Source organism: Lissotriton vulgaris, chromosome 11 (genome assembly GCF_964263255.1).
Source record: "Lissotriton vulgaris chromosome 11, aLisVul1.2, whole genome shotgun sequence".
In the NCBI taxonomy this organism is placed as follows: Eukaryota; Metazoa; Chordata; class Amphibia; order Caudata; family Salamandridae; genus Lissotriton; species Lissotriton vulgaris.
Window position 1 is genome coordinate 233,210,892 of NC_141699.1, and position 23,307 is coordinate 233,234,198.

Genomic DNA, 23,307 nt, shown 5'->3' on the forward strand with positions numbered 1-23,307 from the left:
GGCTTTCTGCCACCCTGGTGGGAAATGGGGGTGTTTGCCCTAATTATGCCCCAAGGCAGGCAAAAAGACAGTGGCTATGTTTTCAGGGGGTGGAGGCATTAGTATGCCCATTCTGTGCAGCCCCCATCCCCACTCATAAAAAAGCCAGCGTAATTGCTGTCACCTAGTGGGCTTTCTGCCCTCCTGGGGGCAGGCCAGGGGCCAATTCACCCATATGCCCCTCTGGGGGGGGAGCAGAATGACAGTGACATTTTTGAGGGAGGAGTGGGCATTATCATGCCCATTCTGGGCAGACTTCAACCCTGAAAAAAAAGATTTTCAATTCCTGAGACCTAGTGGGCTTTCTGCCCTCCCTTGGCAGATAAGGGGCTATTGCCCCAATATGCCTCCGGAGAGGGACAGAAAGACGGTGGTAATTATTTTTGGGGAGGTTGGGGGCATTGGCCTGCCCATTTTGGGCAGCCCCCACCCCTACATCAATAAAATATATGGGAGGAGCAAAGTTCGTTGCCCAAGGGGCCTCTCACCCCTCCCCAGTGCTAGTGGGTTGATCCCTGCTTGGGAATCACCCTCCTGGGGTGATCCCCAAGCAGGGATCTACTAGGGAAGGGTAACATTGGAAAGGGGAGATTCTCTCCTTTCCAACTATACCTCTCCCATCTTTTTCAGTGCCCAGGGGCTCAGATAGAGGCCTGTAGGTGATTGAGCGCGCTACAAATCAAAAATAACAATAACAATAACAATAACAAGATAACCCGACATGCACCAAAACTGAGAAACTGAAACTACTGCATGGTGAGCAATCGTCATTACAACAAAATTCAAAAATAGGCCTGAGGAGGTTGGGGAAGCACTTCTCCACCTTTCCAGGTAAAACAAAATGGGAAATCCCTCTGCTGTCTGCAGCAGAGGTATTTTCTGGGCATGTGCTCATGACGGAATGGTTCCATCATGAACACACTTGAACTTGTGTTCATTGCGGAAGCATTCCATCATGAGCATGGAAAATCCTGATGCAGGACCATGAGTCTGAAATGCGTTGAGGATTTTATGTTGCATTTAATTTGAAACTGCACATCAGTGGGATGGAATTATACAATTCCTATGGTATTTCTAAAAGCAATGGAAGAAATTTGAATACAGCTTTAATGAAACCACTACTTCTTTACAGATTTTTGTTCTTAAGATTGTTTTGGGACCCATGGCAGAATTTGATTAAGGACATTGCTAAGCAAAGAAGAAGCCCATATCAGGACCATAAGGAGTACAAGGGGACACACTACACCACAATTGGTTTAGTGCTTCAGGGAAAGCTCTCTTAGTCGCTCATCAAATGCTCCATGGCTAGGCTCATTCATATTTGTCTGTGCCACTGAGTAAGTAGGGGGTGTTAGGTGTTTTCCAGTTATGTGCAGTTGTATCTTTTTCTTTTGCTAAGCACTGTAAACACATATTCCACTCCTCCGTAGTCAGGTGCACCAGGTGTGGGGGTTTTAGTCTTAGAAGCGGGAAACAACCTTTACAACGCAACTTTTACAACGCACTACCATTACAACAAAACTTTTACAACGAAACATCCATTACTACGCATGCCATTACAACACAACCATTAAAACACATAACACTACAACGCATACCACTACAACACATGTCATTACAACGCATACCATTACAACGCATAGTACCTTTACACTATCCAACACTTACCTTACTATTACACCCCCCTTGAGTTAGAATAGTAATTGTTACCCCTACAATATCCAGCACTTACCCTACTATTACACCCCCCTGGAGTTAGAATAGTAATTTTTACCCATTCACTATCCAGCACTTACCCTACTATTACACCCCCCCTGGAGTTAGAATAGTAATTTTTACCCTTACTCTATCCAGCACTTACCCTACTATTACAACCCCCTGGAGTGAGAATAGTAATTTTTACCCCTACACTATCAAGCACTTACCCTACTATTACACCCCCCTGGAGTTAGAATAGTAATTTGTACCTCTACACTATCCATCACTTACCCTACTATTACACCCCCCTGGAGTTAGAATAGTATTTTTTACCCCTACACTATCCAGCACTTACCCTACTATTACACCCCCCTGGAGTTAGAATAGTAATTTTTACCCCTACACTACCCAGCACTTACCCTACTATTACACCCCCCTGGAGTTAGAATAGTAATTTTTACCCCTACACTATTCAACACTTACCCTACTATTACACCCCCCTGGAGTTAGAATAGTATTTTTTACCCCTACACTATCCAGCACTTACCCTACTATTACACCCCCCTGGAGTTAGAATAGTAATGTTTACCCCTACACTATCCAGCACTTACCCTACTGTTACACCCCCCTGGAGTTAGAATATTAATTTTTACCCCTACACTATCCAACACTTACCCTACTATTACACCCCCCGGGAGTCAGAATAGTAATATTTACCCCTACACTATCCAGCACTTACCCTACTATTACAACCCCCTGGAGTTAGAATAGTAATTTTTACCCATTCACTATCCAGCACTTACCCTACTATTACACCCCCCCTGGAGTTAGAATAGTAATTTTTACCCTTACTCTATCCAGCACTTACCCTACTATTACAACCCCCTGGAGTGAGAATAGTAATTTTTACCCCTACACTATCAAGCACTTACCCTACTATTATACCCCCCTGGAGTTAGAATAGTAATGTGTACCTCTACACTATCCATCACTTACCCTACTATTACACCCCCCTGGAGTTAGAATAGTATTTTTTACCCCTACACTATCCAGCACTTACCCTACTATTACACCCCCCTGGAGTTAGAATAGTAATTTTTACCCCTACACTACCCAGCACTTACCCTACTATTACACCCCCCTGGAGTTAGAATAGTAATTTTTACCCCTACACTATTCAACACTTACCCTACTATTATACCCCCCTGGAGTTAGAATAGTATTTTTTACCCCTACACTATCCAGCACTTACCCTACTATTACACCCCCCTGGAGTTAGAATAGTAATGTTTACCCCTACACTATCCAGCACTTACCCTACTGTTACACCCCCCTGGAGTTAGAATATTAATTTTTACCCCTACACTATCCAACACTTACCCTACTATTACACCCCCCGGGAGTCAGAATAGTAATTTTTACCCCTACACTATCCAGCACTTACCCTACTATTACAACCCCCTGGAGTTAGAATAGTAATTCTTACCCCTACACTATCCAGCACTTACCCTACTATTACACCCCCCTGGAGTTAGAATAGTAATTTGTACCTCTACACTATCCATCACTTACCCTACTATTACACCCCCCTGGAATTAGAATAGTATTTTTTACCCCTACACTATCCAGCACTTACCCTACTATTACACCCCCCTGGAGTTAGAATAGTAATTTTTACCCCTACACTACCCAGCACTTACCCTACTATTACACCCCCCTGGAGTTAGAATAGTAATTTTTACCCCTACACTATCCAGCACTTACCCTATTATTACACCCCCCTGGAGTTAGAATAGTAATTTTTATTCCTACACTATTCAACACTTACCCTACTATTACACCCCCCTGGAGTTAGAATAGTAATTTTTACCCCTACACTATCCAGCACTTACCCTACTATTACACCCCCCTGGAGTTAGAATAGTAATTTTTACCCCTACACTATCCAAAACGTTTTTTTTTTTAAACCTTTTTTTATTAACATAGTGCATCACATAGTCATGACAGTAACAGCATCAATTATCCTGTACAGTATTGATCATGGTACATTCAGCGGACAACCATCACCTACAACGGGCAAGGGACAACATAGATGAATTCCAACAATGTTCCGGAGTCAAAAGCCACTGTGCCTGTATCCCTCCCCCCGCCATCTTAGCTGTGCAATTAGCAAAGGGGGGGACCCCCCCACCCTCGTAGTCAGGCATCCCCCGACAAGGAAAAACAGGAGTTTGTAATGTCACCAGTCCGCAGTCTCCCTGTCGTCGCCCAGTGAGACAACCCCGGCGCCCGGTGTATCAATATGTTATGTGTGTGCCCAGTGGATAGGGAGCCGCTTCGCGCCCTAGGGAGCCAACCATGGGAGGAAGAGAAGAGGTGGAGCTCTGCTGGTCAAGGGCCAATCTATCGGGCGGTATGCATTGCGGTGAGTGCAGTGTAATGTGCATTTTTACGTTCATGGGCCAGGTATCGGCTCGTCTTCACCAGAGGAGTCGCTGCCGGCAGCTTGGGACAGCCAGTAAACCTGCAAGGGGGACCAGAAGTCACTGGGTCTACAGCGGGCAGGCATCAGGTCCGCATAAACGCCATGTTGGTCCTGGCAGTACTTGAGGTCTTCCAGCCACTCCTTAAACTTAGGTGCCCTCCCTCTTCCCCATCTGCATGCAATCCTCCGTTTAGCAAGAAGGAGCGCGAGATCGACAAACTTGCGATCCGATTTGGGAACGTTTTTGGTATAACCCAGCAGCATCACCACTGGCTCAAGGTCAAGAGGACCATCGATCATCACCTGCAACGCAGCATGAACCTGCTCCCAGTATTCCCGAATTACTCCACATTCCCAGGCCAGATGGAGGAAACCTGCGCCCTCTGCACGGCACCGCGCACATCTGTCGTCATCCGACAGTCGAAATCGCAGTTTCCGAACTGGGGTATAGTAATACCGTTGCACAAATTTATAGTGGATAATTTTCAGTCTACAGCTAGAGGAGACTCTTGCGGTAACCGAGCAGCAGTATCTCCACTGTTCATCAGTGAGTGCAGCGGGTAGGTCAGCGTCCCAGGCAGTACGTGCCTTGGACGGAACAGGGGGCCGTTGCTCTCGAATGGCCGAATATAGCTTCGACACCAAGTGTCTGCCGTCCGAAACAAGCATGACGTGCAACGGCAGGACCGTGCCCGGTTCCTCCGGGTAGCCAGGAATTATCTCCTTCATACCCTGACGGAGCCTGATGTAATAAAAGACCTCCATTGGCGTCGGGGGAGTAGCACAAAAGAACTGCTCCTTAGTGCGGAACTGCTTCTCATGAAATAAGTCCCCCCAGGTGCGAAGTTGGATGCGGTCGCACATGGAATGAAATCCATTTTCCGTCAGGAGCGACAACTTCGGATGGTATGAAAGGGGCAGCGCCGGTGAGTAGAGCATGGGGGCTTCGAGTAATCTAGTCACCCTTCGCCAAGCGTCCATGGTACAAGTCACAGTGGTGGCAGGCGTCTCAACGACCCCGATCAGGCCCAGCAGCTTGCCCTTAAGCGGCAGCGGGTGAACTATCCTGTCCTCAGCTGCCACCTGAGGCATAAAGGGGGTGGGGTTAATCCAATAATAAGCATGTTGAGCCTGCGCACTGAGGTAATACACCTCCAAGTCAGGCACGTCGAATCCACCCCTGTCATACGGCTGTGTCAATACTTTCCAGCTGAGGCGCGGCTGTTTCCCGCCCCAAAACAGGCGAAGCAGTTCAGACCGAAGTCTTTTGAAGAAGTAGGCTCCCGGGTAATAGGGTATATTTTGAAAGAGGTAAAAGAAGCGTGGGAGGATGACCATTTTTATCAAGGAGGCTCTTCCCGCCATCGACAGCGGGAGGGCCAACCAGCGAGTCACAGTATCGGCTAATTTGGAGATGGCCACCCCGTAGTTCAGTCGGACCGTGTCCTCCTTAGCGAGTGACACAACAATTCCCAGGTATTTCAAATCCGTACTACACCACTCCAGCGGGTAATCAAGCGGGAAAGGGGCCACCGAGGGTGTGAGGGGGAAGAACTGCGACTTCTTCCAATTGATGTGTACGCCGGAGACGCCACCAAATAAGACGAATTCTCTCAATAGGGGGTTGAGGTGTTCTTGCGGGCGCCGCACATACAAGGTAACGTCATCCGCATAGAGGGATATGCCTATCTGTCTCTGGTTGCAATTAAAGGCGCTGTCCTTATGCAACTGCCGAATCCTGCAAGCCAGGGGTTCGATAGCTAGGGCAAAAAGCAGGGGCGACAATGGGCAGCCCTGTCGAATCCCTCTCATGATTGGCATCTGCGACGACAACACTCCGTTGATGATGACCCTAGCAACTGGAGAGGTGTAAAGCAACGTCACCCAGGCAATGAAGATCCGGGGGAAGCCCATCCTGCCTAATATGGCTAGGAGATAGCCCCATTCCACCGAATCAAACGCCTTGGTGGCGTCCAGAAACACAGCAGCGACCGGAAGGTCCGGCGAGATGGTAGGTATGAGGGAGAACAGGGTGCGGAGGTTATGGGACGTGGCTCTTCCCGGGACAAATCCAGATTGATCCGGCTGCACCAGGGTAGTCATAAGTAGGGACAATCTAGTCGCGAGCACTTTCGCTAGAATCTTTGCGTCGCAATTTAGCAGCGATAAGGGCCTATAGGCATCGGTATCCTTCGGGTCTTTCCCCGGCTTAAGCAGCGAAGTGATTGCCACCTCCCTCATAGAGCCCGGTAGTATCCCCTCCTCCAGCGACTCCTCAAACACCTCCTTCAGCACTGGTGCCATTATGTCTATGTAACATTTATAAAATTCGGCTGGTAGGCCGTCCAGTCCCGCGGCTTTACCGTTACTTAGTGACATGATCGCTTCTCGGATTTCATCAATCTCGAATGGACACCCCAGGAAAGCCCTATCACTATCACTCAGCCAACACAGTGCAATGTCATCGAGGAACCCACTGAGGTCAACCTCTCCAGTCTGCTGCGTGGTATACAGCCGTTTATAATGCTGCAGGAAGGTGTCCTGTATCCCCCTAGTGTCCTGATAAGTTCTGCCTTCGCCATCAGTGATTTCCAGTATGTGCGTGGCAAATCGCTGGTGTCTAGTGAGCGCTGCTAAAACTTTTCCCGGCCTATCTCCTTCGCAATAGCGACGAGCCGTCCAGTACTTACCACGGAATTTGGCTTCCCTGGCTGCCTCCTCCTCAAATTTGGATAACTTGGCTCTGAATGCTATCGCTAGGTCAGGGCAAGGGTTTCCAACCATCTCCACCTCTAACGCTTTAAGTTCCGATTCAATACCCGTCAATGTGCGCACTATTTCCCTCAACACGCCACAGCTTTTAGCGATTGTGACTCCACTCACTGTGACCTTAAAAGCCTCCCAAATCGTCTCTACCTTAGCAACAGACCCCTTGTTCCTAGGGAAGAAGGCCTCGATTTCCTCTCCGAGTTCTTGTTTGAATACCGGGTCAAGGAGGGCCGAGGGGAATAGCCACCACAGTGGGCGTATTCTCGCATATCCAGGCAATTCCAGGACGGTCAGCACAGGGCAGTGATCCGAATATGTTCGAGGCAGGTGCCGCACCTTGGCGACGCCACCAGCCAGACCACGTGAGATGAAGCAGTAATCAATCCTGGCCCACGAGCGTGCATGCGTGGTGAAGTGGGTGCCCTCCCTAGCCCCCGGATGTAAGTGCCTCCAGCTGTCCAACAATCCCGCTTCCGCCAGTATGCCCCGCAACGCCTCCCCGGCTTTCATATTGTACTGTCCGCTACCGTCTGACCTGTTCGCCCCCGGGTACAAGGAGAGATTAAAGTCCCCCCCCCAGACTACATGTGTGGCCTCGACCTCAAGTGCATGTCCCCATAGTGACAAGAAGAACCCAGGCGTGTCAATGTTGGGTGCGTAACAGTTTATGAGCATAACAACATCAGTGCCCAGTCTCCCCCAGAGGATCACGTATCTCCCCTCACTATCCGTCCGAACACCCAGTTTTTGGAACGCTAGTCGTTTATTGATCAAAATGGCAGTGCCCCTGGAATAGGTGGAATAGGAGGAGAACTCCCTCACGGTCGCCCATCTGTCCGCAAAGCGAGGGATGCAACGTGGGTTAAGGTGAGTCTCCTGGAGTAGAGCTATTTGCACCTGGTGTCTATCTAAGTATCCCAGCACATTCCTACATTTCCACGGATTATTAAGGCCTCTGACATTCCAGGATATTATAGACACAGTATTCAAAGTATGATCACCCGTGCTCATCATCACATCCCTGTACCCAACGAGTGCAAAGAGTCCCAGCACCCTGTGGTGCCGCATCCCGTACCAATAACCACCGCACACAGTATCGTCGGGTGTCCTGATCAGTCATACTGCCCCAACCTGCACGTCCAGTCCCAACACACATGCCATGACTACCATCCGCACAGTCATTCAGTCTCCCAACATTCCCCCCCCCAACAAGTGAACATTCCTCCTCACTCCGTTCACGGTAACAGAAACTCCATTCCCCAAGCCCTCCCCCAACCCACTGAAGCAACCCAACCTTGCCAGTATTACGATCCCTCCCCCCCTCCCAGACCCCGTACTCAATAACCATAGTAAAACCATGTGGGGAATCCCCTCCTGGGGGCATCAGAGGTACACGTCTACTCACCCCAACACTCCCCTCCCCTCCCGCATATACCATATGGGGAAGACAGAGAAGAAGGGGTGGTGCCTGGCCTAAAGTAGCCCTGCAGATGTAAGCCTCAACGAAAAACCATCAGTAACGGACCCACAGCCCTCTAATTGTAGAACACAACAATAACTTCATTGACCCCGTCCCATTCCCAACTGCCACCCGCACAGTCACCTGCGTTATTATCAGTGCGTGCGTCCCAGGCGCTAGTCAATCAAAGGAGCAGTGCGCGCCAGCTGGGCCAGTATTCTGCTGGGGGTCCATGGCGCAGTAAGGTAGGTACCCGAATCCAATGATGAAGGAGCATGCCGCCTCGGAGCAGCCAGGGCGGGGACACCGATGTCACCGCCAGCAGCTCCCAGCCCCTACTCCAGCAGTGCGACAGGGTGCAAGTGGCAGAGACGTCATGAGGGCGCCGTTATGAGTCATTCATCTTGTTCAGCAGGATTCCCTCCCGCTCCATCCTCATCCTCGTTACGCCTGTCCCTCCTTTCAGTGCGGAGCCGTTTAACGTAATCCTCAGCGTGCTGTGGGTTCGTGAAGAAGTGCTGTTTGCCCTGATGGGTCACCCGGAGCCGGGCCGGGTACAGAAGGGCGTAGTCGATCTGCATATCCCTCAATTTCTTTTTCACTTCCAGGAACTTTTTCCTTTGGTCCTGTACCATGGGCGTGAAGTCCGGGTAGAGTGAAAACTGTACACCATCACAGGACAAATTCCGATGCGTGCGGGCAGCTCGAAGGGCAACGTCCCTGTCACGGTAGTTAAGTAACCGGGCGATGATAGGCCGCGGTGGTGCTCCTGGCTTGGGGACCGGGCCCAGAGAGCGGTGTGCTCTCTCAACTATGAATTGACTCGAGAAGGCCTCCTTGCCCACAGCCGTTTGCAGTATGCGTTCAACATAGTCCTCCATGCGTCCAGTGTTGGTGGACTCCGGAACCCCCGTGACGCGGATGTTATTGCGTCTACTTCTCGCCTCCAATTCCTCATTCTTCGCCGCTATCACTCTGAGGATGTTGTCCATGCGGGTAAGGCGTGTGTCATGCGTCGCGGCAGTGTCTTCGGCCGTGGAAATGCGTCGCTCCGCCTCAGAGAGCCGTTCCTCATGCACCTCCACTTTTTGCACCACGCCGTCCATCCTGGAAGACAGCCGATCTACCTTGTCCACAACCGTTGCGAAGCCCTGACGCATCTCCTCTATGATCAGGCGCAATTCAGGTGTTATGACCGCAGGAGGGGTCTCGGCGCTTGGCTGTCCCGTGGAGCTCCCGGCGCCCGTTGCGCCACGTGTCGGTTTCTTCGAAGCAGCAGGTTCGAAGGACAGTTTGGGTTGCTTGGCATCGTTCTTTCCCATGATGACCAAGCTGTAGGCACCCAGTGGTTGGAATGAGTGGTTGGCCCGCCAGGCCCCACGAGCAGAGCCCACGCGCAGGTTGTTCCGAATATAGTACCCCAGAGGCAACCGTGGCAGTGGCTCGTCAATGGAGTATATGCAGCCCCCACCAGACCTGGAAGTCGGCTCAGCCCCCAGCACAACAGCCCCCGACAGCAGCAGGAGCACCTCGGGCAGAAAAGAGCAATGGAAGGCGGGTTCAGAGTGCCTACGCCCCAACCGCAGCTGCCGGCGGGACCCCGCACTGAGTGGCTCGAAATCGCCGGCGGTACCCGCTGCCGCCTTGCGTGAGCGCGGTGAAAGTCACTACTGGGCCCTGAGGGAGTCCGCAATGGTGAAGGATTGTGCCATCGGGGGTGTCTGCCGCAGCCTCCGCCGGGATCAGGGGTGCAGCCAAACGCCGTGTGTGGGTGTAACGATGTTCCCTACTGGGTCCGGACGGAGTCCTCCAGGCGGAAGGTAGCGCTCTCGGGGATGTCCGCTGCGGCCTCCGCTGGGTTCAGGGCGCAGACACCCGTCCGTCCGCCGCCGCTGCAGGGGAGGTGTCGCGGTGATCAGCCCTACCCCCGAGTGCAGCGTTCTCAGGGGGGGGGGGGCGAGACTCACCTCCGCCAGTCCACGGCTCTCGTCCAGAAGGCTCCCTGCAGGTCCGGCCGGGTTACGCGATGTCAAGGCCTAGACGCCTCGTGTGAAGCCACGGCCTCAAGTGGCACAGCTCCCGGTCCCGGCCAGCGGCCCTCCGCAGCAGCGCACCTCGGGGCACTTTCAAGGCGCCATAACTCAGGCTCTGGACTTCGGATCTCGTCCAGACTTGGACCGGCGCCGCAGCTCGAGTGTAACTAACAGCGGTACAATCTTCAGGCACCCATCAGCAGGGGAAGCGGATGAAAGCAGGATAATGCTGGCCAGGCAGCCAGAGCCTCACAGAGGTGCGGCCATTAGCTAGTGCGCCCTCTAGCGCCCCCCCTACACTATCCAAAACTTACCCTACTATTACACCCCCCTGGAGTTAGAACAGTAATTTTTACCCCTACACTATCCAATACTTACCTTACATGCAATGTAATGTTATGCGTTGTAACGGAATGTGTTGTAAAGGTAGTTTTAAAAAATTTGGTGTAATGGCATGCGTTGTAATGGAATGCGTTGTAATGGATATTGCGTTGTAAAAAATGCGTTGTAAAGGTATGCGTTGTAAAAGTATGCGTTGTAACGTCATACATCCCTTAGAAGCATTGGTTCCAAGCTGACAGGAAATGTTAGAATCCACTGGAGCAGCAGGGCCTCCGTTACCCAGAAGGGCTGCATTTTTGTGCAGTTCGACCATATGTCTAATGCATCTCCTGTCGAACCACATTCCCTCCAGCATCGAGGTGATGCATTACGATACATGTGGTGTAAATGTTGAGGGGTGTAATGCAAGACAAGCAATACCTTCTAAAGAATTTTGTGACTGTACGCAGACATAGAGAGGATTGTATATTGATGTGCCATTTATCCCACCTCTTAGAGCCTATAGTAGCACCTATCCCCCGTTCCCAGTCCACGTTGTGTCGCCATGTCTGTAGGACGTCATTTGTCAGTTGGCGCTTATACAGTGATGCTATTCTGCCTCAAGTTTCAATAATTGGGGAAACTGCAGCTTAGAGGCGGTTTTCGGTCTAATGGTTCCATCACATGCCTGGTTTGGGTATTCCAATGACTGAGTTGCATATATTGTAGCAGTTCGCGGTCTGGGAGGTCTTAAGTGTTCTGGAGTGTGGGAAGGTTTTGGGGATAGTTACCTCATAGAAGTCAGCTATCATTTTGCATTCTCCCTCCACTCAGCGGAGGAAGCCCCACTCGTCTAGTGCAAGAGGAAATGCTGGGTTATAATTGTTCAGTGTGTATGAGTGGGGGTAGGATACTAACCACAGAGTGGCCACAAATATCAATGTGGTAGCTACTGGTTGCTAAGGTAAGTGTTAGGAAGTTTGTGTCCCCGTCGAGTAATACCAAATCTCCCAGCAGTCTGCAGACAATGGCATGGTGCTTTTGTTGCCAGGATTTTTCAGGGAACATGTTGGTCCACTCCACCACTGGCTGCAGTTGTGCAGCTGTGTAATAGTGTGGGACACTGGGGGCTGCCAGAGCACCTGTCTGCCTAGGTTGGGTCATATGTTGGCAAGGGAGCCGCTGGACCCTCCCACTCCATATAAAATACATACGTTTGTGTTGGATATGCTGAAGGTACAGGAGATCCACCCAGATTGGGAGCGCCTGAAATAAGTACTGAAGTTGTGGAAATATATTCATTTCAACAGCATTGATTCTGCAAAGCAGGAGAGCATGCGTACGCCCAATGGATGGAGGTCTTTAGTGATAGCAGAAAGGTGAATTGAGTAGTTAGCTTGAAATAGTCTTTAAACTCAAGGAGCGAATTGGGTGGAGTGAGGTATTGGAGCAAAGCACATGCCCACCAGAAGAGGAAGTAGGGTGATAGATCAGCAACATTGTCAGCTTCCAGCATCAGGTTAAGGATCTCTGTGTTGAGTTAATTTTAAAACCCAAGACTTTCCAGATCTCAAGTAAAGTTACCACCACAGGAAGCAAGGTATGTGGGGTGCACAGTGATAATAGCATGAAAGCAAAAGACACACAGATGAAGGATGGAATGCAGAGCAAATCAAACATTCACCTCAAGTCAAGAGATCTGGGTTAAATCCATTGTTCTTTTACTCACCATGCCACCACAGTTTATACCAAGCAAATCAGTCTTGATCTTGTTCCTCATGGGAACAGTCCAGCCCAAACTGCCAGGCCAGATCCTCCCTGGACCTGAAACAAGCATCCTGGGACCAGTATCGGGGCATCACCTCTCATCAACCAGGATAGCTTGAATCCAGTGGTAAAGTGAGCCCAGCATCCACGTCTGGGCATACCAAGCACACTTAGAGCGAGAAAGCAAACCCCACACAGATGATGGATGTAATACGGAGCAAATAAAACATTAAAACCCAGGCAAGAAATCTGTGTTAATTCCATAGTTCTTTTGCTTACCATGGCAACCAAGTATAGACCCAGCCATATGCAAATCAGCCTTGAACCTGTTACTCAACAGTCCTTCCTGATGTGAGTTTGATGCTCGCTGTGCCACTGGATTCAAGGTAAGCATGGGCGGAAAATCCGTTTCGCTCGCGGATTTTGCGGATTTTCGGTAAATTCGCAATCCGCGAGATTCGCGAATCTCCCGCAAAATCCGCAAATCCACGAGCAGCGGATTTTATGGCTCGCTCGCACTGTTCGCGTGAGTTCGCGGCTTCCCAGTACAACTTCGCGCCCCGCGAATAAGCGCAAAATTGCAGAAATATGATCTTAGCAAAACTGAAACTACTTACCAGGTTCAAAAGTTCAGGCTCATCATTAGTAGCCATTTCCTGTAGTGCTTCCTGAGGGGCCCCTCCAGAGTTCAGTTGCCAGTTGCAACTATTATGTGACCCTGCTCTGACCCTCAGAATAGTTACACATATGCCACAAAGGTCCTGAATTACAGCTAAGGGAGACAAGCAGGAGCCAGGCTGGAAGTTCAAATCCATTAATCAGCCCCTAATTCATTATTGTCAGTTGGGGCAGGGCAGGTGTTGTAACTAATTTTGCAACAATAAAAGCACTTAGCAAGTGCAAAAGATCACTAATCAGGAAGCACTAAGGAAGCAGGTGCCAGCTAAAAAAATATTCTGTGACACATTAATCAGCCCCAAATTAATTCAGGTCACTTGAGGCAGGGAAGGTGTGCTTGCTTTGCCACAATAATGTACACTGACTGGACAACCAGAGGGTGCTGTGATGAAACAGAGGGTGGCATGGGTGGGCCAGAGGGTGGCATGAGTAGTCAGAGAGTGGCAGTGGTGACAGAGAGTGGCAGTGATGAAGAAGAGTGTCCCAAACAGGCTGGACACGTAGAAACAACAAGTTCGCGAAACTTGCGACCCGACAGGTAAGTTCGCGTTTGCGAAATTGTACAAAACCCTCGCGAACTGGCAGAAACCCGCGCGAACACACAAACAAAAAAAAATCCCCAAATTCGGATTTTGCGAATTGCGAGTTCGCAAATCCGCAAAATTGGCGAACGCGAGATTCGCAAAATTCGCCCATGCTTAATTCAAGGTAGCCTGGCTGATGCGGGGTAATACTCCAAAACTTGTCCCTGGATGCTTGTTTCTCATCCAGGGAGGACCTGGTCCGCCAGTTCAGCTGGATTTTTTTGAGAAGACAATGCCAACTAAGAGAGGTCATCACCTCAGGATGAAATCTCTATCTGTCCAATGCCTAGCACCATCAAAGAGAGGTTGTGTTATGAGTATATTCCTATTCCTCTTAGTGTGGTGGTGGCTGGAGAAGGGTAGCTTACGAGGTATGACTTCTGCATCAGCGTGGGCAAATAATATGGCTCCACAGGACACACCAAAGAAACTCCCATTGATTCAGGGAGATTAAACCCTGCACATTAAATTAAACAATCATTAGCAATCAATATGTGCATCAAACCAAAACATTTTGCTACCACAGGGCTTACCCACTAGGTAGCACCACCCCTTCAGTGAGTGGCACGGAGAGGATTGCAGCCCCACAAGGAAACATAGCAGAGGGACAGGAGGTCCTTTGCTGTCAGGTTTGGGCACCCTATGTAGAGGTATTACCCAAACTGCTGGAAACATTTTGTGGATCTCCCTCCTGCTGTAGCAAGGCTCAAGAACAAGTATACTTCCCAGGTGATGAGAAAGAACTCTCCAGGCACCTCAGTTTGAAAAGACACCTTTTCCCCCCAGATATGTTCCCAGAGGGTTTGCAAAGCGCTTCTCCTCAAAAGGGGGTAGAACAATCCATGATATACAAAGACCCATCTCACTAGTGGGCAAGTCCTCTGCATCCGTGACCTTGGCAATGTCCAGGTACATGCATAACAACAAATTTACATCACCTGCATTCCACTAATGATCATTTGGTGAGAATTCAGATGGTCTTGATGTCCTGGGGGGTCTCTTCAAGTGTCCAGTGCATTGGCCCCCTTAAGCAGCTCCTATCCCTGTTTATCAATGATGGTTGAGAAGAGAGGAATGGTCACAAACCTGTGGATAAAACTCAATCTGATAGGCTCACTATTTTTTTACACCTATTTCTTCTGCCTTTCCAAAGCTACACAGTGTAGCTGCCAAAGGGACAAAGGTTGCCCTGCGGAATATCATTGGTAATGTCCAATATGTCAGCACCTCATTCCAGCTCTGTGACCGTATGGTGTTTGCCATCAAGCTCAAAAGAGAGGGCAAAATGGTGCAACCAATGAGAGTGGATGCCATTCTCCCTAAGATTCTGTACCACTAATCAAAAGGTTGCCTGGCGTTGCAACATGGTTGGAGAGATATCGTGGTAGACCATTCTAGACTGGTTTTGAAATATCACTTTACTGACCTTCCTGGCCTCCTGGAGAACCCTCTTTTTTCCAAGAAAAAATTACATTTGATCACGACATGCCAGGGGCTTTGTTGTTGTGATTGCCACTATGGGCTTGCACAGTGAATACGGTCAATTGGTATCTCGGAGTGGCCATTTGCCAGTAGTGAGGCGAGTATCACTGAGATAAAAGCTTCCAGATTAGCATGCACAATGTCCTCATTGAGGTACCAAAGATGAAGGTTCCCCCTCTACTATCAACTTTCCAAGTCCTCAAGTTTCTCCAAGGCGGCCTTCAGCTGGGCTTCCATAGCCATGCAGGTCTCCTCCACATCATTGTGGGCAGTCGCCGCAGAGTCCAAGCCTTTCTCTGCATCTAATACTTGCTTCCTCACTGTATCGACTTCAGTGAAGAGAGAGGCTGTTTGAAGGTTGTCTAAATTCTTAGTGAGGTCCTGCTTAATGTTATACCATATATCCATTCTGAAGACACTGATACAGTCCAGGAGCTTCAACCTTTTCATCTGTATCGCTGGGCATAGGGTGTCAGTCCTGTGTGTTGCTTGTTCTGACCACAGGCATTCGAGATACCAAGAGAGCACCCCTTGCAGCAGATTTCTTTTTAGGGGGAATGAGGAGGGTCCCGTTCATAGTGCACAGTGTAAGGAACAGCGCCCCCTCGGCTGATTCCTACTATTAATTGTGAACAGAGGGGCACCCACTGTCTAATTGGAAGCACTTCTCCCTGGCCCCAGAAAGTGAATGTCCCCAGCAGCCCTGTAATCAGCACTAGGCGCTACTCCTTCCATTCTCTCCCAGGGAGGCCAGCTGCCGCAGATCTGGTGTAGGGCCTGCAGGAGGTCCGGGTGGTTGCTCTCAACTGGGCTAGGTGCTGCACCTCCTCCTGGAACCCTGAGGGATCAGGCCCACTTTCCTCTCGATCCTCAACTTACTTAGGCAGCAATCTGACCATTCTGGGCTCCTACCTGCCTCTCAACAATGTTTCAGTGCCACCTGTCTAGTCTCAGGGACCAAGGACCTCATCCCATGCAGAAACCATCTTGCAGGCTGAGCACTTGGTGTCTCACAAATTGATGGTTCTTTTGTCACCTGCAAACGCAAAAAGCGGCTATGGTATGGGGTGTCTTCCCAGTGTCATGCCACTGAGGAACATGAAGTGTCTGCTGCAGAGCTTTGATCCTCTGGGATTGCTTGGTAGCTGCTGCTGTCAAGAGCAATGGCGAGGAGCATCTCACCACTCTGCCATCTTGGTTACATTCCCAAAACATTTGTACTTTTAAAACTAGCAGCAGTCTGTCAGATAGCTCCCCAGTGGTTTACTTCAGTTTCCCACACTGTTCTAAAGAACAACTAGAACGTTAAAATTCTGCATTTATGTGTGGCACACCTAAACCCATCTTGATGGAACCTAAAACTTTCCTTGGTAAGTAAACTCAGTTAGGGGGTTCTTCTTGTCATAACATAAATGGTTCGAGTCCCATGAAGCTAAAATGAGGACATATTTTCAATGAATTCTCAAATGTCTCATTTGACCCACACTTTTGAAGACACAAGGACAATCGCTCAAGTAATACAGGACACATTGACTTTTTTGCAACAATCCCCTGATAGACATTCTTTGCACAGGAATCAAGACAATACACCTCTGGGTAAGCAGACAACAAACACTTCACCCGAAGACAACTCTACAGCTGACAAATGCTTTCTTAGTTTATTTTGTATTTTTGTACAAGGGGCCCTCTCAGGAATTAGACGTATATGCCTAATATTGTAAATTCTGTTTATACATTCTTGCAAAGCATGCACAGAGACCTCTCACCTTACATATACTTATACCAAACCAAACACTGGTATTCCTCATGCACTGCACAGTGCACTTCTACACAGTACCTGCATCAACACATGACCACCGTAGCAACACAAACTGCAAACAAGTCATGTTATATATGTTCATTGATACCCCACTCTATAGGAGCAGACAAGCTTTACCTGTCTCAGAAGATAGCCCCTAAAAGACTGTTGCTGGGATTCCACACATATTAAGAACTATGAGCAGGAAACCAGGACCACAGTGTATTGTGGGGTACCTACTACCCACCTTAGCACTCAAAATCCCAATCCAACTAGCTATAGTGTCTCATTTGTTCTCCGTACTATAGCGAAGCGACCAATGATTAGACAACTCAGAACACTCTTTTGCTCACTCACTAATTTTTGTCCACAACATGAGTAATCAGAGACACTGTGTAGTTTAAAATCGTTATTTTAACTGACGTGCTCTAAAATGCAGTACACGTACTATTACTAACAACAGAATGCATAAACACAATATAGTGAGCATTGTTACAATTCCATAGATTGTGAACGGGGATATCTATACTACTATTATAAAGGAAAAACTTTGAACCTTTGAGGCGGGTAAACTCGGGAACCACAGCGCCAATCCACACACCCGATACATCGTTGTAATCGTCAGGGTGTGCAGATGGACATAGGCTATATAAACGTAATAAATATACGGTATGTAAAAAATTTACTGAAAAAAAAGTAGTCCCTTGGAAGAAGCACCGGCCACGACGTGCGTGCCCGACGTGAGGAGCGCGGGGAGGAGCGGCGTCCAGGAGCGCGAGGAGGACAGGCGGACATGGCGTGGGGAGGAGCGGTGAGGAGCGGCAGACAGGCCGTGAGGATCGGTGGACAATCGATAAGGAGCGGCGGACAGGTGGGGAAGAGTGGTGAGCGGCGGATGAGGTAGGTTATTTATTTATTTATTTAGGAGCGGTGAGCGGCGGAAAAATTAAGCAAAAATGAAAATCGTGAGCAAGAGGAAGCAAACGGAGCATTACAAAAGTGATCCAAATGGTGCATTAAAGGAGGAAAAAGTTACGTGTGCAGGTTGCAAAAGCGTACATCGTGAGCAAGAAGAAGCAAACGGAGCATTACAAAAGTGAGCCAAACGGTGCATTACAGGAGGAATAAGTTACGTAGGCAGGTTACAAAAGCAGAGAAATTAAACATATTGGTATAGGAGGAAAAAGTGACGTGTGCAGGTAGCAAGAGGAAGTAAACGGAGCATTAAAAAAGTGAGCCAAACGGTGCATTACAGGAGGAAAAAGTTACATGTGCAGGTTACAAAAGCGTAGAAAGTAAACATAGAGGTATAGGAGGAAAAAGTGACGTGTGCAGGTAGCAAGAGGAAGCAACCGGAGCATTAAAGAAGTGAGCCAAATGGTGCTATACAGGAGGAAAAAGTTACGTTTGCAGGTTACAAAAGCGTACAAAGTAAACATAGAGGTATAATACTGCAATATATGGAGGAAGGCTCCGGGGGACCCACGGACAACGTCGGGGCGGGTGGGGGCACTGAAGCCTAATTGCTCCCGTACAATGTCGGGACGGGCTGCTAGTCATTTTATAAAGCTAGTGGAAAACTCCCTACCGTGCCTTGCCACCCTCCCTGTGCTAGGAACTAGTTTATAATAAATAGAAATAGAAGACCTCTGGGCTTTGTCAGGGGAACCCCATACCTCCAACTCTAGATACAAAGGTTTACATCTCCTGACAAGCACAGCTCTTCTCTGTGGAAAGGTTTTTCTCCAAATGCCTAGAACATGCATGCATGTAATATTAAAATCACTCGATTTTCAGCAGTGCAGCTGTACCTCATGTTATTTCTAGGCGTAGGGGACTGACCAGAGCAGAATAACAAGGGACATTGTTTTTCAACCTTGCACAGCATGTACAGACGAAAATCAGAGAGAACAGCATGGAATGCAAAAGGCAGACGGTTCTCACGTGAACAGGCACAAGCAGAGTCTTAGTGAAAAAAACAAATCATGTAGCAACTTGGGCAAAAGCCGCAGTATGGCAGCGAAGCTAGTGCTAATGTAGCAATGTCTGAAGTCAATCTACCAATCTCACTACAAGACCGAATGCCTTGTCCATCTGTACCAATGTAGGATCAGGGAAAAAATCCAAATCCAAAGAGAAGAACCCCATAGGGCACCACTAAATATCACCCGGAATGAGATAAATCCCACTGCTCTGTATCTCTTCACTGAGCCTAGCGACACCCAATTCGAGGTAGAGAGGATGCACATAAGGGCACCATAGGGTAAAACGCTGTTTGACCATGGGACTTTGTAAAGAATAGGTTCCTGGAAGTAGCAAGACCACTGCACCGGTGCACAAATAAGTCCTCCTGTCTGTGGTCCCAGGGTGGCCCCTAACATCTTTGGGGCCACCTTTTGTATTGGCAAATGGATCCCAGATGTTGTATTCCAGTGCAGGGCTGCTTATCTCAATCACAAAGGAGGAAATAAATCCCATAGGAGGGGGTCCAATGCTAGCATAGACACCCGATGCCAGGGAATCTGGGATACTGAGATTAATAGGAACACATGGTTGGCAGGGAAGGGGCTACTCCTAGTTCTACAGAAACGTATGCTGTACTCTTTATGTTTCAGAGGCAAAGGAATCACAATGTTGGGGAATAATAAGGACTGTGACGTGATAATATACATACCTGATCTGCAATGGGGCATGTCAGGCTTGATGACCTTGATGGAAAGGGGTGTGTGCACCAAGATTGGTGCTTCCTGTTGTACGTTTAGTCCCTGAAATGATATGGACAATGGGACATTAGCTCATGCCATCCAAGAACTGTATTGTCTGCAAGCCAAAATTAAGAAGGAGGGAGGTGCCACAAAGCAAAACTGGTTACATGATTTGTTTAATGGACACAACATAGGTGTCCAAACTATTCACTTTAATGATGCCAGTTTTCAATATTATACTTCTGTAATGTGGTTTCCTACTAGCAGGGATATCCTGCTAATTGAGCAGAAGATTTGTGAACCTAAGTCTTGTGGTGGCCCCCCACAATACTGACTTGGAGATATGGGTTGTTGGAATGGGTGGGAGCAGAAGAGGCGCACATGTGGCGAATGAGATGGGAGGACAAATTGAATGATGATCTCCACTTGTGAGGTATAGTGATACAAACTTTGGTGGGCTTGGTGCAGAAGGGCCCCACTGAAGCAGAGTGTGATACTATGCAATGAGGTTGACAGACTCCGCTGGGGGTACACATATCCACTTACCAAGTCCTGACCCCTTCATGTATTAATCATACCTTGCACTGTGTGGTTCATTCTTCCTGATCCACAAACTAGCTGGGGGTCTGGTCAGGTCTTGTCGCTGTTTTTCTCCCTGATGACAGATGTCTAACTGGAAGCCTTAGGAGGGTGGATAGCGTGGAGGGAGTTAGTTAATAATAATTCTTTCTTTACTCGAAAGCTGTTTTGAATAGCACGACAATGTGATGCAGTCACTTGTTGTAATGTTTGCATTTTTGTTACAGCACTAATACTTATCATAGTAACAAATAGATCAAATTCCTGCAATCTGTAGACTGACTGGCCATGTGGCGATCAAAATGTGAATCACATTATCCTGTAAAGACTTGTATAAAGTGATATGTGTTGAAATGAAAATAAAAAAAATATTTTAAAATGTAGCAGTTTCCTGCTGTCAAAATGCAGTCTTTAAATTAGGCTGTATGCAATTAGCTAGGGAGAAATTACCATACACTACACACACACACTTACTAATAACATCATTGTCATCTCATATGAGGAGGATAAAGTAGATGACCAATCAACAAGAAGGGGAGTGTTGAAATGGGTAAATATGATGTCAATGAGTACAATTGTTGATCAGGTGAGAGTTTACCTTAAACGAATGAAAAGACAAGAGGCCTTTGACATAACAGGAACAAGTTGGTTTAATTAAATATTACAGCCAGGAGAGCCTTGACAGATTGTCTCTGCTCAAAATCTACCTGTGTACAACGTTTTAGCTGCTGTAATATAAAGTTAATGAGGTACATTATAGCAATTTCTTACATTCCAAAAATGTATCTCAGTGATAAATCAACAAATTTGGGAATGTGATAAGGACACAGATGGTTCTTGACCATGGGGAGAGCTAGTGTGGACCAGTGTGTATGTGTCCAGATGTCTGGTGTGAGGAGCGCATAAATACTACATATGGTGTGAATGTTGCATCCTTCTAAGTTTGAGTACGTCTATCTACATGTGGTATCAAGCGCTAGGGTATTTAGGGGATACTCGTAAGCATCCCACCAGGTGCCAAATGGTCAGAGGGAAGTTTGTGGCCCTCCTAGAAGTTGATTCTACCAGTGGAGGAGACGAGAAGAGTGGCAGTCACACAAAGATTGACTCCAAAGGGTGAGCCACAGGCTACACTCCAGTCAGGCTGGCCTATTGCACGGAGGAAGCATATGGAAGTGAGATTGAGGCCAAGGCATTGTCTAGAAGAAAAGCACAGAGCATTGAGAGAAGGAGGTAGCACAGGTAGGAGTTATAGAAAAGTCGAGAGTTAAGGATGGAGAGAGAGAGAGAGAGCTCTTGCCTGGAAAGCCAAACAAGGAGAAGGAAAAACTACCTCTCCCTGGAGGGGTCAGGAGCTCGGCCTCAGCCCCATATAGGGATAAGCCCCGGGATAAGTCAGGAGAAAAGCCCCTAACCGCAGCCCTCGACATAGGAGAGGGGCTGACTAAGAAATAGGTAGGCAGGAAAGCCTGACCGAGACACAATTAAGATGCAGAAGGAGCAGTATGGCACTTGTTCGCATGCACATGGAGAGTGACGATGAGGACTTCAGCTGCTCCCCTGAACGAGCTGGTTGCATTGGACAAACCCAAGAGAGATAATATCCAGAGGAAAGGGTGAGGCCTTCATACAAAGCCTTTTTGTCATCTACTGGCCTGATGAATCAAAAGGAAGGACCACCAGTATTGTTGCATGGATTCTGCACATACACAGAACATCTGGCAATACAGCACAGGTTGCACGCAAGTGAAGTAGGCAATGCGAAAAGTTAATCCATAACGCATGCTGAGCGTGCTAATGGCAAGCATCTAAAAAGCTGTCCCATTCAGTCATGATACAGTTGCAATTGGCTGGGTCTGTGCAGCACCACAAGATGGGCAGCCGTAGCTTAAAAGGCATAGAAGTATCAGCGCACCAGCCACCAGAGCCAGTATTAAGGGAACGACTCCAAAGGTGTTGGAAAAATAGAATGTATAAAGTCTGGTATTACACAAAATAACGCCTAAAAAAGAGTCACAAGGCAGGGGGTGCATTTGCTGTTCGCCGAGTGGAACCCGTGAGGAGTGAGGAGACTTTTGCCCGGGAGACTTCCAGCCCAGCTGTTCGTTGCACACGCTCCGTGGGAGCAGCTTTGTTCATCATTAGCGCGACCAGCGCTTAAAGGAGATTGGAGGCGCTGTAGGCGCGTGAGGCCAGAGAAGCAACAGGCAGGTTGTAGCGCTGCAGGGACTCAATCAACCAGGAGTCCCTGCCTGACCCTGCACACCTGGTCCGCGCTCCCTGTCTGCCCCGCCCACTGGCCACTGCAGTGTTCAAATTCCCCTGCTTGCTGCCTACCTGTGGGTTGCATTTGCTGTTCGCCGAGTGGAACCCGTGAGGAGTGAGGAGACTTTTGCCCGGGAGACTTCCAGCCCAGCTGTTCGTTGCACCCGCACCGCGGGAGCAGCTTTGTTCATCATTAGCGCGACCAGCGCTTAAAGGAGATTGGAGGCGCTGTGGGCGCGTGAGGCCAGAGAAGCAACAGGCAGGTTGTAGCGCTGCAGGGACTCAATCAACCAGGAGTCCCTGCCTGACCCTGCACACCTGGTCCGCGCTCCCTGTCTGCCCCGCCCACTGGCCACTGCAGTGTTCAAATTCCCCTGCTTGCTGCCTACCTGTGGGGTGCATTTGCTGTTCGCCGAGTGGAACCCGTGAGGAGTGAGGAGACTTTTGCCCAGGAGACTTCCAGCCCAGCTGTTCGTTGCACCCACTCCGCAGGAGCAGCTTTGTTCATTATTAGCGTGACCAGCGCTTAAAGGAGATTGGAGGCGCTGTGGGCGCGTGAGGCCAGAGAAGCAACAGGCAGGTTGTAGCGCTGCAGGGACTCAATCAACCAGGAGTCCCTGCCTGACCCTGCACACCTGGTCCGCG